The sequence below is a fragment of the Molothrus aeneus genome, chromosome 10, assembly GCF_037042795.1.
Source record: "Molothrus aeneus isolate 106 chromosome 10, BPBGC_Maene_1.0, whole genome shotgun sequence".
NCBI classification, from domain to species: domain Eukaryota; kingdom Metazoa; phylum Chordata; class Aves; order Passeriformes; family Icteridae; genus Molothrus; species Molothrus aeneus.
This window is the reverse complement of record NC_089655.1, coordinates 7,131,042-7,145,123: the sequence shown is the minus strand read 5'-3', so window position 1 is coordinate 7,145,123 and position 14,082 is coordinate 7,131,042. Positions and strand designations below refer to the sequence as shown.

At 43.5% G+C, this 14,082-nt stretch overlaps 1 protein-coding gene across 2 annotated transcripts in view; it reads left to right on the top strand.

Moving 5' to 3' along the window:
* The window catches only part of SPSB4 (splA/ryanodine receptor domain and SOCS box containing 4), a 150,230-nt gene that overhangs the window by 59,602 nt on the left and 76,546 nt on the right, over positions 1–14,082 (top strand). Inside the window, exon 1 of one of the 2 annotated variants that reach the window (XM_066556714.1) lies at positions 13,908–14,032. The exons of the other annotated variant lie outside the window; for it this stretch is intronic. The gene's annotated coding sequence lies outside the window, so the exon portion shown is untranslated. Of the gene's footprint in view, positions 1–13,907; positions 14,033–14,082 lie in introns of those variants that run through there. 2 annotated transcript variants of the gene reach the window in all.

Here is a 14,082-nt window from a genome sequence, read left to right as displayed (position 1 = left end):
CACAGAGAAGAAGCAGCTCTGGTGGGAGCAGTGTGGAGGAGTGAGCCAGAGCCAGCAGCTGCCCCAGCCCCATCCTTCTTCACATGCCCAATTCCCACAGTCTCTCGAGAGAAACTCACAGATAAGAGAAGTGCAACCAAATGCCCTCCTCCCCTGAGCCTGGCCACTTCTTTTGTTTTTCCTAAATACTCAGTCATTAGTATTTCTTAGCAACTTATGGGTAAAAAAAAAAAAATCAGTTAGTAAAAAGGAACAAAAGGAAAGAAACCTAACCCCTAACAAATTGTTATGCTGAGATATTATGTATATATTTTTTTGCTACTTTTAAACTTCTTATGGCTCAAATTGGTTATAAAGGGCTCTGCACTTAATATTTTAAATTTTTTAAAATCAGTGTTTTATGCTACTTGCATCATGGTTTCAATATTACATAATTAAATTAGATCTTGAATTTATTTACTTTTCATAGATATGTTTAGCATCTTCATTTTAGAAATATCATAAAGAGATTATCTTTTACTAAGGGGTCAACAATTTTTTCTGTCATTTTTGTTGGTAAAAGTGTAGATTTTATTGGGCTTTTCCTTACCTGGAAAAGGGTGTAACTTTGGGGTTTTGTTTGTTGGTTGTTGTTTTGTTTTGAGGAGAATTATCAACACTTTTTTTTGCTTAGTGAAAATACTTTTTCTGTAGTGAAAATCTGTAAATATATGCAGTTGAATTAGCATTTTGAGATGTTGATTGAACTGTATTGAATTTCTTCAATTAGCTGGATCCACCTTATCAGGGAAAAAAACCCTGAGAATGTTCTCAAGAGTTCCTTATTCAAAGTCAAGTGTAACTATCTCGAAGCCCAGAGAGAGAAACACATTCACAGGGAGCCATGTCTCAAAAGCAAGGTTTCAATGGCAAACAAGCAATTATTTAAATAATAAAACAAACACCTGCTCCTTCAAAGCCAAAAGCAAAGAGAATGCCATGCCCCCTGCCAGCCCCCAAGGCAGGCACACACTCCTGGGCAGGCTGAGTCACTGCCTCGGGAGTTTGTGACGCAGAGGCTCCCAGTGGACAATGCACTCAGCTTACAGCATTCTCTTTAAATAGATGTGCTTTGGGTGCCTCTTTACTGAATGTGCTCTTTGTCGGTTTTGGGTATTCTGTAGCATCCTCCTTTCATCTCTTAGATTTCGAAAACATTTTTGACAGAGTGATGTATTTAAAAAAAAAAAATCTGTATCTGTGTCCTGTAGGGGGGAATTAATTTTTATTTTTCAAAACTTAACCTTGACAAGATCCTTTACAATTTTATTAAGTTCTTTGTGTTGATCTAAAGAACTTGAGTTAAAAGCCTTTTGAAGTGTGTGGCAACTGCATCAGCAATTTATATGGATGGGAGATCAGCTATATAATAAATAACTTGCTGCATATTTATAACTTCTGAAAGCCTACTATCTTGTCCATTAAATAACTTTCTTTTAATTAAAAAGCCTCTAATTAAGCATGTGGTAATGTTATGGTGTGATTAAGGGAAGTTTCATTTGAGCTAGATTTCATTTATTTGCCAACATTTTGACAATGTACAATTTAACTCCATCTCTGACTTGAGCTCTCTGCATGGCAGTAACATTATTAGTTTAATGATAGAGCTGCTGGGTTACAATTCAGTGAGTGTGCAATTACAGAGCCTCCTGAGCAGCCTGTCCTCCTCCCTGCTCCACTGGCAGAGATTCCTGGGAATGATGCCCCAGGGATGACTCACACTCCACGGCTGTGGTTCACCTCAGCATCCCATGGTAACACATTTTGGGGAAGAGAGGCCTGTGCTCCCAAAAGATTTCTGGAGGGAAGGATTGACCACTTCCCCCTACTCCATTGTATCAGGTTTAACAGGGAATGCTCAAGTCCTAAAACTAACAGGCAACAGCAAAATCTCCCCCCACACCCTCAGCCATCACCTCCTGAGACTCAAGCTTTGCTTTGCTCTCTTCCTGCAGAGCTGGGGAAAGTGTATCCATGGAGCATCATTCTCCACCGAGCTCAGAGTAGGTGGGTGCAGAATGCAATTTCATGCTCCTCTGAGCTGCCTCAGGGGCTCTCTCGAGTGCCCAGCACGCAGCCAGGTCCTTGTAGGGGGTGGCAGGGCTGGTTTTCCTCCCTGCTTCACTCCCAGTGTGATTGTGCAGGCTCCTGCTGGAGGCACCTGCCTGCTCCTGGGACCTCATGGGCAGCCCCTGCCAAAACCAGCGAGGAGGTGCTGCTCAGACAGTTCCTCAAACTGCCTCTGCTGCCCAGAGCTCTGCTGTGAATGTGATTGTTTCAAGTCATACTGAAACAAACACTGGTTTTGTTGTAAAGTACCCATGTAGTACTTTACAACAAAACCAGTGTTTGTTTCAGTAGTAGAACTCTGAGCATCATCTGAAATTTACAAGTAACAGAAATTCTCTTATACAGGTTTTGGGATTGGACTGATTGCTGCAGGATATGGCGGGGGGGGGGGGGGGAAATAACTTGAGCCTCCTTCCAGGGTTTAATGTGAAACTGGTTTTCCTAACCCATGATTGAAATAGTCGCCTTTAAGGCTTCTTTGTGTGAAAAAGCTGTGGTAAAAGCAATTGACCACATGGTCTCCAGTAATACATGAAATATATCATTTTGACTGGATTTGTGCTGATGCTGTTCTGTCTACTGTGTGAAAACAAGGAGAGGTGACAAGATGACAATCTATTTTTGTCCCTTTTTCTGAGCAAAGAGGATAGTTTCTCCATATGTGTTTAAACGTAACATTTTAGGTCTCATGTCTTTATGTTTAGTCCTCCCTTTTTGGTACACCTGAAATAGACTGCAGCTTTGGTTGGTAGGGAAGGCAAGTGAGTGTTTAGAACTTTTGGAGGGAAGGCGTTTGCCTTCCCGAGTCGCTGTCACGCATGATGGAGCCCTGCTGTCCTCAGGGTGGCTGAGCACCTGCCTGCCTATGGGAGTGATGAATGAATTCCTTGTTCTGCTTTGCTTTACCTTTTAAACTGTCTTTACCTCACACCACAAATTCAGTTCTACGCTTCCGATTCTCTCCCCCATCTGAGGGGGGCATTGAGCAAGGGGCTGTGTGGGGCTGAGTTGCTGGCAAGGGTTAAGCCATGACTGAGGGCATCTCAGATGATGGCAGGACAGGGCAGAACCACCCAAGTCACCATCCTCTGTGGCACTGAACTGTATCCTGCTCTGCTTAGATTAAAAACTCAGCAAATGAATTTTGGGAGTGTATTAGTATTATTGGAACTGAGAGGTTTTTTAAATGGTACTTTGTAGGCTTATAAAAACAGAAAGGGAGCCTGTAAGTAGTATCAGTTTTCCCCAAAGACCTTGCAGAGTGAGTAGATTTGCCTTTTTGGAAGATGAGGTTTAGTATTTTGCATGTACACAAGATGGGGTTTATTGTTCTGGCACTACAGGCACATTTAACTGCTGGAACATGGTGTAATTACCAGTTGAACTCAACTTGGGCACTGAACAACACAAGATTACTGTTACAGGTCCTCTTTCTTTCTTGTCAAATGGCTCTTCTGTCATATGACAGAACTGGGAAGAATTTACTGTTCTAATATATTTTTTCTGGACAGAACAATCTGCAGCTGCAGACATTAAGTGTTCCATTACATACCATGTATACAGAATCCATAAGACATTTTATAACATATTTTGGAGTATACCCTGAGAATGTAGTTCATTATTAGAGCTAAAAAATGACTTTGTTTCCCTTAAAGATGTTTTCTGGTAAGTCTGATTAAAAGAAAGAGAAAACTTCTTTTTCTAAGTGAAAACAGTTGAAGTACTTGGAGTTCAGCATTAGGAGATCCATAGTACCATGCAATTATTAATTTAGATACAAACCAGTCAGTCTTTCAAATGAAAGGAGCTCTTGGCACATTCTGTTTCATGTACTGACTGCACTTCCTGGTGTCACTAAGTGAGGTATGTGGCAGCACTCCTTCCCAAAAGGCTCTTCTCCTGTTAAAATCTTTGGATCATGGCATCTAGGAAGAAATTAATTACAAGTGAATTACTTGTAGGTAGGAATGCTGTGTTGCAGGCCATGTATTGGTCCAAGTAACTGGATGAAGGAAAAAAGAGTTTATGAAGTCCTTGTTAAACTTTCAGCACAGAAAAATCTTAATTTTTCCAGTCCTGCTGTCCACAGTTTCCATTAAACATTCTTTTCCCCCAGTGAATTCAAGCAAACTCAAGCTGTTAACTGGCTTGTAGGATGGTGTTTGTAGCATGGAGTTTGTCTCAAGCTAAATGCAGGCTAAAATTTGAAAAGCAGGCTCAACTTAGAGACAAAATATACAGTAGCATTAACTTCCAAGAAAACCAGGTTGTTACAGTGGAAATTCTGCCTGACTCAGCTACATCGATATGAGCAGGACCATTTGATTGATGACAATGTATAACTCCAAAGGTGAAAAAACAAAGATATCTCCAGCTGCACACACACTTCATTTTCATTTTTTGAGGGTTGGAGCTCTGCTGTGATAGAAATACAAAACAAATCCTGAGTTTCAAGGTTTAGGGGCCTTTACACCAAAATTGCAAATATCAGAGGGGACTCTATATTAGTCCTGAATAGTTTTTTTTATATTCTTTCTCTAAACAAATTAAAAAAAGAAATCAAACAGGACTATGTTAAAGTTGCATTGTGTTTTCTCTGTGCTGATATGATAGTGGCACATTTCTAAATTGGCTCATCTTGATATCATTCAAAATTCACAAGTCTTTCTGGATAAAAGCTCTCCTCCATGTGTTCCTCATCCTTGTTCTTCCATGTCTGGCTGTACTGGTGGCTGGAGTCCCACATAGCCTCTCACTCACTCCCTTGTCAGATGGAGGGAGACAATGGGAAGAGTAAAAGGCACAAAATGACCTGAGCTCAAGACCGTTCAACAGGTAAAGCAAAGCAGAACAAGGAATGCATTCATCACTTCCCCTGGGTGCAGTGCTCAGCCATCCCAGGGCAGCAGGGCTCCAGCAGTGTCAGAGTGACCTGGGACACCCCCACCATCACTGGGAATGTTCCCCCTTCCCTCCTCCCCCAGCTTTTCTGGGATCAGCTGTCCCTGCTGTGTCTCCTCCCAGTCCTTCTGCACCCCCACCCCACTCACTGCTGGGATGAGCAGCAGGAGAGCCCTGCCTGTGTAGTCACTGCTCAGCAGTAACAAAAACACCCCTGCATTCTCTACACTGCTCCCAGCACAAATCCAAACTGCTGCTCTGAAGAAAATTAACTCTATCCCAGCCAAAACCAGCACAACTTGTGGGAGCAGCTGTTACTACAATACCACCTTTTCCCCCAGCTGGCAGGCAGATGGGCTAATCCACAAAGAGCCACTATTTGTTCATGGATCAATTTTCAGAGTCTAAAGTGAACAACTGACAACCTTTCCAAAGATGCTGAACATGTCCATGCCTGGGCAATGTTTCACAAAACAAGAAAAGTCTTTCAAGGCTTTTAAATATCCCTCTATCTCTCTCAGAAAAGGAAGAAAGACAGACCAAAGTTATTTTTTTTTTAATTAGGAGGTTGTTTTGTGTACCTGAATGTGCAAATTAAGTTAATTATATTTTTCAAGAGAGAAAGAGAGAAAATATTAAAAATGGAAAAAGGAAGGACTTTTCTCTCCTCAACAGCAGCAACTGCAGTAGTTTAAGTATTTTATGAATTTGGCAAGGATTGTGCCTGATCAGAAGACTGATATGCTTTCTTGTATTGATTGATTTCTTGATTTTTTTGTTTTCCTGCTGACATTCCTGCTCTTTATTTAAATATTTGGGCTTTATTGCCTGTTGAGTCACTATATCCTTGCTGTTTAAATAAGATTTAAAACATTTTATCTTTTTTTTTTTTAGTTTTTAGTTTTTAGAAAAGCACAAGGTGGGCTAGAACTCTTGCACTTTCAGAGTTTATTTAGCAGCAGGTTGTATGCCAGAGTGTATCTGACACTGTGTAAACTGCACATAAAGCACCATAAGAAAAAGTTCTATTGGAGGGCAGCTTGTTACTTTATGAATCCTATTTTTAAATCAATCATAAGAGATTAGAAGATAAGTGAATTATGGCTGAGTGTGTCAAATGAGACAATTGTTTCCTTGGTCTGCTCAGACCCTGAGTTTCTGTTGCAGAAGTCAGCCAGTGAACTGTCTCCCCTGACAAACAATAAGCCAGAGCAGGATCTGGCTGCAGCCCATGTTGTTTTCATTCACAGAGGTGGTACCTCTCTCAAAAGCCTTGTGCATCCTCCCAGGTAGGGCTGGCAATACTTCAGAGACAATATTAACAGTGGGTTGCTGCCCTGCAGGGCCACACTTTTCCCTTCACAGCCCAGGATGTCCCAGGAATTGTAGTAACTTTGAAGGGAGCAGTGGAAGTGCTCTCCTGGCCCTTGTGCATTCTGCGCTTTTCACCTTTGTTCACCATCTGTCCTTGCTGGGCTCACGTCTGCCATCTGAGGGTGCCTCCCCAGTGCTCGGATGGGCTGCTTATGGCACCCTCAAAAACCCCCCTCACTAACCCAGAGACAAACAGGGGCCTTTGTGAGACACACACTTCCCTGTCCCCACGGTGCTTTTGTGTGTGCACCCTTCCCAACAGCCTTTTGTGTGTTCAGACCCCAGATGGTTGCCTGCAGACACTGCCTGTAGCAGGAGAATCATATTCTAATTGTCTAATGGATGATAAACAGTACTGACTTTGCTTCTGAGGTGAATTGGATGCCTTCAAGTTGAAGAAACAAGATCTCCTGGGGAAAATTGCTGAAGATATGTATCACTGTAAATCTCAAACTGGGGAGGGAGGGAAGCTGAATAAATTAAAACTCCTTATTGGGTTTGCTGAGGAAACAAGCACTGCAGAAATTGAAGATTAAACCCCAGAAAATATCATAAAATTAGTAGAGTGTCTCTTATATCCTGTTTTCTAGATTATTGCAGCTAAGAAACTAAAACAGCCTTTTTTCCTATGTTCTGAATTCACATGGGCCATATTTGATACCTGGAATGCTTAGCAGTTTAATTTTACTGAAACAAAATGCTTTTGAGAAGACTTTACGGTTGCTAGAGTATTCCCAGAAATTTTCAGTGGCAAAAACTGAAAACTTTTGAGGCTCTCTTCTGCCCTTCAAATAAGGGAACAGAAAAATGTGACACATCCTGAGAGTTGTTTCAGATGTTGGTAGTCATTCTGAGCAAAAAAAGAGTCCACACTGATATTAGCCAGGCTTAAGTGTTAACTTTGAGTAAGTATTCCAGGGTTGGAAAACAAAGCTGTATGGTTTTATGCTTGGTTTGGGGCTTTTTGTTTGGTTATTTTTTAATGAGATGAAAAAATGTGTTAATGTAAATTTTTTTAGCTCTCCAAGGCATGTTGCTAGGACATGTTTTTTCTAATATCTAAACAGAGATTTTTAATCTTTTTAGAAGTAGTAATTATCACCAGACTTTTTAACATGCAAGTAAGATTATAGACTAGTAAAAGACTTAGGTGTACTAATGGCTCTAGAATATTATATCTACAAGTATATTTTAAAAACCATCTAAATCAATGGTGATTGTTTGGAATGTGCTGAGTAACAGCAATAGTGTATTTTTATATGAAGGATTTTAATAAATCCATCTTTGATACAGCTTCCATAAATTTTGGGAAATGCAGAATTTTTCATCCAGAAGCAAGGAAGAATGCAGGATAAACTGTGGCACTTCAAAAAAAAGGATAATTTTTTTGACCTCCCTCTTCATTTGTCTGATAGTTATATGTTGAAATCTCATGGATTTCAACACTAAGCAGTTGGAACACTAATTTCTCACTAAGCAGTTTAGGAAAGCAGTTTTGAAACAAAAGCAGTCTGTTTCAGTTAAAAAATTTCTGGGCACTATGTGTGAGAAATACATTACTATTATTTACATTTCCAGAAATACATTGTGGAGAAATCTGGGTGACAGACCTACCCACATGAGCTCATGACAGGATTTGGAAGAGCAGTTAATATGCTGTGATTCTGCTCACCCAAATTGCCTGTGATCCTTGTGGCTTTTCACAACTAATTATTTTGGGATGTTGTATTCACATTTAAAGAAAAAAGGAGAGAAAGACCATTGCAGCCACTTCTTGGTAACTAGAGAGTAAAAACTTTCCTGTGGGAGGCCATAAAGCCCTATTCTCTCCCTGGCTCAATGGACAAGAACCAATACTATCAAAAGTATCAATAACATCTGAGTTTCCTTCATGTGTGTAGCTGAGGTAACAGCAGAATGAATGCACAGGGACCAAATGCAGCCAGAGAGGTTGGATCAGTCATGATTTAATCTAAACCAAGGGGAGATGCTATTGATGCACCAAAGAGACTTAAGTGAGTTAATGAGGACCCACTTGCACCCCAAACTTGTCAGTGTCACTGTCCTGTCCTTTAGCAAAACAACCACATTTTGTCCAGTGTCAGCAGTCTTTTATACTGCCCTGGGTTTAGGTGGTGTTGTGTCAGCCACTGTCCCAGACTCTGTATCCATCTCTTCTAACTGAAAAATCTGTGTTTCATTTTTCTCTTGATATCCACATTCCTACAGTTCCGTGTCATTCCTGCAATGCAATGAAGGCAGTGTGATGTAGTAATACCATGTGAAATTAAAGCTAGTGCAAGATATGATTACAGTTATGATTGAAGTTCAAAGCAGAGACCACAGAGCTTGGGATGTCAATTAGGCACCAGCCAGGTTCTGATGGGCTTTGTGGCACTGTAATGACTTAAAGGGTCTGATGTAGTCTCAAAGCAAGCTTTAAGCAAATGCCTGTATGACCTGGACTGCAGCAGCCAGCTGGAGGAGCCAGCAGGAGGCACAGGCTCTCTGGGCTTCCCAAACAGGAACTGCCACTTCAGAGACCATTCTCAGACAGAGGTTTCTGTGTTTGAATTTAACCACTGGAATTTGCTCCTTAGGTTTTGCAGAACCCAAAATAAGTAAGTAGAATGAGTTTTGGATTGTTTTCAGTACTGTAATAATGATTTCCATTGTTTATCAGCTGACTCTGTTGCAGCCTCGGAGATGTCCCTATCCTGTTTACTGCTGGCCCAGGCCAGGGAGTGTTTAAGGAAAAACCCTTCCCTAAAAAGCTTGTACTCTCCTGTTTCTGTGTTGGTGAAAACTTATGGCTGTCTTTGTCCAATGAAATTTTGCCTGAGAGAAAAAATTGAATACCAGCTCCATAGAAAAGCAGCTCCTTCAGATAGTCCTTGAGACCATGAGCTCTGATGAAGATAACAAACCAGGAAAATGAAGGGGAAGTTGAGCTGTTTTCTTCTTACCTGGGAGTATTGTGTACCTATAGTTTGATTATTTTTCCCCTTTATCTGATGTGTTTGGGAAAGGGACTTGACTGTGTTACAGGACATGAAGTACATAGTGAACTTTGGAAACACATCTGAGAATGCAGGTAGCTCTGCTTTTGAATAGATGGACTTCTGACATTTTAAAATACTCCACTTTTGAATTGTTAAGTATTTCTGAATGCCATCCTTATTTGTCTAATGTGGTGTGCAGGATCTTTATGCTCACTTAAGAATCTTTGAACTAAGGAAACATTGAGGCAAGTGCTGATTTCCTAATCTCTGTGGGGTTTTGTCTTTGCTTGTAGGGGGATGAACTCTAAGAAGGTAAATTCTAACTTCTGCCCAATGGCCTAGGGAAGCAGATGTCAGTTCCAGCAGCCATTTGTCAGTTCATTAAGAGATGCAGTATCCTGACTTCTTGGGTAATGGTTTTGCTAGGCTCCAAGGAGCAGTGGTAAATCTGATTTCATGGCTACCAGGATATGGCCAGGTCAGAATGGAAACACCCAGGTAGAGGAGCTCTGTCCAGACAGTGTTTTGAATGGCTGGAGCAAGGCAGAGGCTGCTGTGCCTCTCTGGGTAATTTCATACAAATGTCCAGTGCTCATGGAAGCAGAGCTATAGGACTGGAACACTTAAAGTTTAAACATCTTGTGTGGGAATTCTGTGGACTTTAGACCCACAGTTAAGGTCACATCTTCACATGTGGATATCTAAAATGCATGGAAATACAGATTTTCATAAAAACTTTCAACTTTGGCTCCTCTGTAGGAATGATGACTGTAGTATTGCTGTACTTAAGAGGGCTGTTAGAAATAACATGCATTACTTAAGCTCCATAAATAGAAATTATGGTGCAATGAAACACAGTTCCATAAATCTCAGATGTGTATTTGTTTTGTCTTAGGGATTTCTAGGTGGGCTTTGTCCACACTGTCCATCAACTTATAACCTTTTCTCTGTGGCCTCACTCAACTCTCCCCTCTACCTTTATCTAGAGCTCACCCAAAACTCCAATCTGGAAGGAGGAAGAATCCCAGGGATGTAAATACACAAGATATAGCAGTGCCTAAATGGCCTTTTGTTGCAAGTTCCTCCTGCCTGTGCTGGGACACAGCTCTGTCTGCAAAGCTGGGCAGCTTCAGGGCAGCCTGGAATGTCAGCAGAGCAGCTCAGCCTGCTGCTACAAACCAGAGCAGATGTAGCCACCCCAAGTATAGGAGTGCCCAAAAACCAGGTGGGTCAAATATCAGTGATCTGATGAGTTATTTAGATGGATCACAGGATCAGGACTCAGTACTTTTGTGAGTGTGTGTAGGAAATGTTTCCTAATTGCTTCTGAGTGGAGTTGAGGGTGTAGGAAGGTTCACCATGCAACAATGTGGAACTTACCTTGAAGGTGAGTGTGTAGGGGAAGAACAAATTTGGGCAGTTATATTTTTTTGGCCTGTTTGCTATCAGATGACAAGATGCAACTTCAAATGATGAGTCTCACGTGAGACACAAGCAGAAAGCAGATTACCATCTTCTTGATCTAAATCAACTTTCTTTTTCCTCACTTTTTCTTAACTGCACTTACTGTTTCATGGCTATCAGTGAACAATTTTTATTCTCAACTCTCTGCCCATGAATTCCAAGTGACTGGAGAGGCAGAAGATTTCTCACCTGGCCCTCACTACCTAACCATGGTGTTTCTCAGTCAAGCATCAAGTGTGTTATTCTCAAGATTTCCTTTCTGACTGTGATTTTTATTTTGTGAGGTAATTTCAAAGTACTGGAAGACTTTGGGGAATGTGAGCAATGCACAGTGCTTATGACACAGCCTGGGCTCTGCCCTTTGTGATGCACAGCTCCAGGAACTGTACCAAATGGTTCATTTTGTTGACTTTGTGTCACAGAGTTTATCTTGAAAGGTTTGTAGTGTTACACAAACATGTGCCTCTTCCTCCTCTCCCCAGGTATTTTGCAGGATCAGCTCAAAAGAATGGGCTGTATCTGTACCATGCTCAAGTGTGTTTTAAAATCCTGTTTAATATTTTAACAGGTGATTGTTTCCTATTCTTTTACATTCTCATCTATCTACAAATAGCATGTTGTAGCCCTCATTAATCAAAATGACACTTTCTACACCCTCAAGTGTTTTCACATTTGCACATGAAGCGTGTTCCCAAAACTCTGTGCTGCCTGATTGATCTCTGCATTGTGCACTTTTCAGACCTATGTGTCTAAAGCTGCCTGAAAAGATACAAAGCTTAACTTCTAATGTGATTTCTTTAATCTCCTTTTGTAGAATTAGTATTACAAACCATGTAGAAAATCTTTCCAAGTTCGCTTTTTGCATCAAGCTTGGCACAGGCACAAAGGACCACATCCCATCTTACACTGGGAAACACACTGCTGGCTGCCAGAAGAAGTGTGAGGAGACACTGCTGTTTTGGGAAAGGGTGTAAGAGAAATAAGGCTGTTAAAAACTGAGGAAAGCAAAACATCCTCCAAGGCACAGACTTGCCCCACTGACTGTTCAGACACAGCTCATTCCAGGGCTCCTCTTCCCACTGAGCGCCACAGAACAGACATTAGCTGGTGGTCACATCCAAGAGAAGGATTTACATGCACTAACTTGTCTGCTGCTAAGAGCACAGAGGACTACTCATGTCCGTGTATGTATATATAAACCAGACAAAGACTGCCTGAGGGAATGGGAAGTGGCACAAAGCCTTTCCTAGGCATAAAGAACTGTGGAGCAGATAGAAAACTCCCATTCATCCTGTGCTTTTTAGTTACTGTACATCCCAAAGGCTGTGGGCATGGGTCTGTGTGCAGGGTCTGGAGAGAAACTGGACTTTAATACTCTTTAAAAGATTTCATTTGGGTTCAGGAGTGTCTGACCCCTGGAGACGCCTCTAGGTCCCCACAGAAGGGGTGCTGCCATTGTCTGACACTTTTTCTGCCCACATGGCATGTGTGAAACACAGCCAGTTTTACAGCAGCTCATATGGAGGATTTATTGACTGAAGACTCTCAAAGAATTTGCAGAATTTCCTTTCAATTTTTTTTATGGTCTGAGCATGGATATTTCTCTTGTCTGGCTCAGTTTTTTCCTAAAATCCTGTCTGAACATTTTAGTAAAAGAAATAAAAATACTATAGAAATAAGTATCAGCATGAAAGTGGAGGGGGGAAAAATTCTGCCCTCTCCATTGCCAGAAGTATAGAGTGTAGGTAGAACAGCAGAATTTGAGGAAAAATACTTACTAATCAGTAAGGTTTTCCTCACCTTTCTCAATTTTTAGTTTCTTGTCCTAGAAGAGACAGTTATTTTATGTCACCATTCCGGTCTAAGGTCTCTAACAGAAGAAAATCTATTTTAGGGGTGAGAACTGCACAGCTTGAGCAGAAGCAGCATTTAACACTTCTTGAGTGTGCACCCAAGTACTGCATACATGAGAGAACACATGTGTCAACCTATGTTGGGGGCAGGCAGAGAGGAGGGAGGGTGATTTAGACCGAGCTTATTAGGTTAGAAACCACAGCTTTTCAGGTTGTTATTTACTGATATTAACGAGTAGTGATTGAAGCACTTGCCTTATGACTGTTTTGTAACTTGCACTGGTTTGACAGGACTTGCCTTGCCTGAAGGCCTTCTAGAAGACGTGAAGCTCACCTAAGAGTGTGAGGTTGTTTTTGGCAGTCGAAAGTATAATTAGAGTTTCACCCGCGTGCATCTGGCCTACAGAGCCCGCACAATGCAAACCTCCCGTCTCCTGCCGCCAGACCCAAGGACGCGTGTGCTGAGTTTTCACGGCGGCAGCGCCCGATGCGCGGCACTGATCCCCGCCCGGCCGCGGCTCGGCTGTGCCCCGCACACCATGGGCCGCCCGCAGGGACTCGCTAGCCGGACTTCGGGCGCCTCCCTGTTGCTTCCCCTTGGAAGCGCACGCCGGAAGATGCTGCTGCGCTTTGCCGGAGGTGCGAAGCCGCTCGCTGTGGCCCGTAGGGCGGCGGCCAGACGCGGTGCTGAGAAAGTTTCCCGGTGCCCGAGGGCGACTTTGACGCGTGAGCGGCGGGGGCTGCCGGGCCGGCCCGGGGCGTTCCGGCCGCGCTCTGCGGGTGCCGGAGCCGCGCCGCGTCCGCGGGGGCCGGGCCGGGCCGGGGGGAAGGGGCGTTGCCATCTGCTGTTAATTCCGCGGTCATTGGATTAGTAACCAGCGGTGATGAGATCAGCGGGATCGGCTTTCGCGAGGGGGCACGGCGCTCCCCAGCTGTGCCGGCTCTCGCATGAGGCGGCGGCGGGCGGCGCAGGGGGAGGCAGCGCGCACAAAGCCCGGTAGCCGCCGCAGGCCGCCGCCCCCGGGCAGGGCTCCCGGGCGGCCCGGCCGCCCCGAGCCCCGCAGCCGCCCGCGGGCCCCCGGGCGCGGCGCCCGCCTCGCTCCGAGCCGCGGCTCCCCCCGGCTCCTGTCGCCTCCCCGGGCAGCCGCAAGCGGCGGGAGCAGCCTCTGCCGGGCGGGCGCGCTCCGGGCGGGGGGCACGGGCTCCGAGCGCGGCGAGCTCGGCCACGGCGGCTCCCGAGTTTGTTTACTTGTGCTTCGCCTCTCGTCCCCGGTATCTGCTCTCTGCCGGCATAGCGGATCGGTGGCGGTGCCGTGCGAGGGGTTTATGGTAAGTTTGCTATGGGCGAAGCCCTCAGTTCGTGGGAATTCGGTGTTTTG